Source organism: Otolemur garnettii, unplaced genomic scaffold (assembly GCF_000181295.1).
Source record: "Otolemur garnettii isolate 467f Iridium unplaced genomic scaffold, OtoGar3 scaffold00094, whole genome shotgun sequence".
NCBI classification, from domain to species: Eukaryota; Metazoa; Chordata; class Mammalia; order Primates; family Galagidae; genus Otolemur; species Otolemur garnettii.
This window is the reverse complement of record NW_003852489.1, coordinates 1,038,736-1,040,756: the sequence shown is the minus strand read 5'-3', so window position 1 is coordinate 1,040,756 and position 2,021 is coordinate 1,038,736. Positions and strand designations below refer to the sequence as shown.

At 52.1% G+C, this 2,021-nt stretch overlaps 1 protein-coding gene across 1 annotated transcript in view; it reads left to right on the top strand.

Annotated features, from left to right (window-relative positions):
* Nucleotides 1-2,021, top strand: part of CUNH17orf67 (chromosome unknown C17orf67 homolog) — a 31,094-nt gene that overhangs the window by 26,095 nt on the left and 2,978 nt on the right. The window lies entirely within an intron of this gene.

The following is a 2,021-nucleotide window of genomic DNA, read 5'->3' as shown; positions in this document are numbered from 1 at the left end:
TGAGCCACAGGTGCTGCCCCGTTTTTCTTTCTTTTTTTTTTAGAGACAGAGTCTCACTTTGTTACCCTCAGTAGAGTGCCGTGGCATCACAGCTCACAGAAACCTCTAGCGCTTGGGCTTAGGTGATTCTCTTGTCTTACCCTCCCATGTAGCTGGGACTACAGGTGCCTATCACAACACCTGGCTATTTTTTTGTTGCAGTTTGGCCAGGGCTGGGTTCGAACCCACCACCCTTGGTATATGGGGCCGGCACTCTACTCACTGAGCCACAGGTGCCACCCTCCTTTGATCCTCTTAATGCTCTGCTGTCCTGGCAGGGCATGCACTTTGACCCCACTTTACATGTAGGAGGAGCTAACTGAGCGTAAGTAGGCTACTAACTCATGCTAGGTGGTGGTTGGTATGTTTGTCTTCTGATGACTGCAAGTCCCACACACTTCATGCAGACTCTCCTGCTCAGTCCTGTGTGTGGATGGGTAGCGGGCATGAGATACTGAGAGGGCACCAACTGGAAGTGGAATAGAGGTTTTGCTTTTGAGGGGTAGAGATTAAGTTGACATCTGTCTTCTGTTTTTCTAGCCTACCCTCTTTGAGCTCAGGATTCTGCGGTACCTGGGCTGGGCTCCCAACTTCCAGACTTTAGCCCAGGCATCCTCAAACTATGGCCCACAGGCCACACGCGGCCCACCTAGGACATTTATCTGGCCCACCAGGTGTTTTTGCCACGGCTGCCTGTCCTGTTTAGCAGCCGACTCATCCTGGGGCCTGCAGTCCGGCCCTCCAACAGTCTGAGGGACAGTGAACTGGCCCCCTGTTTAAAAAGTTTGAGGACCCCTGCTCTAGCCCTTCCCTCCACTGACCTTGATCTTCCAGCACTGGAAGCTCTAACAAAAGTGTGGAGTGGGCTTGGCGTCCATAGCACAGTGGTTATAGTGCCAGCCACATTCACCAAGGCTGGCAGGTTCGAACCCGGCTAGGACCAACTGCAACAAAAAAATAGCCGGGTGTTGTGGCAGGCACTTGTAGTCCCAGCTACCTGGGAGGCTGAGGCAAGAGAATTGCTTAAGCCCAGCAATCTGAGATTGCTATGAGTTATGATGCCTTGGCACCCTACTGAGTGTGACATAGTGAGACTGTCTCAAAAAAAAACCAAGTGTGGTCAGGGTGATGGTGATGATGGTAGTGGTGGTGGTGATGATGAGATGCTCAGAGCTGGTTTGACTCTCTGCGTCCTAGCTCTGTGGCCTCAGGCAAGTTGCTTAACCTCTCTGAGTCTCCATTTCTGCCTCTGTAAATTGAAGTAATAATGATGTTTAAGAAGCCTAGCACATAGGAAACAACTCCATAAATATTACCACTGTGCAGACCAGGCAAGCAGAGAGCTTTCTGGGTTGTGTGAGCCCCATGAGCTGTCCTCCAAACTGTGACTGAGGTCTGTTCCTGCTGGTGAGCCAGGGGCCTCGCTCCTGCAAGCACACGGTTCCACAGGGGCCTCGCTCCTGCAAGCACACTGTTCCACAGGGGCCTCGCTCCTGCAAGCACACGGTTCCACAGGGGCCTCGCTCCTGCAAGCACACGGTTCCACAGGGGCCTCGCTCCTGCAAGCACACGGTTCCACAGAGGCCTCACTCCTGCAAGCACACGGTTCCACAGAGGCCTCACTCCTGCAAGCACATGGTTCCACAGAGGCCTCACTCCAGCAGCTCCCACTCACATGAAGACAAGGAAGCAGTGGATGGAGGGAGGTGTCAATCTGGAATTTGGAGTTAGCTTTCAGGTATTGTGTCTGCCAGTCACTGGCTGAATAACCTCGGGAAAAAAGTTCCTGATTATAGTTTCCTTATCTGTCATATGAGGACAGTAATAGGTTCTCCTTCACAGATCTAAGGATTGAACAATTCAATGCCTGGAAAATAGTGTTGCCCGGCACCACATAGGGAGTGCTTGGGAAATGGCAGCAGGATGGCTGTTTGCTTCTCCTTAGTCTCCTCTTCCTCTTCCTTTGTCTCTTCCTTCTTCCC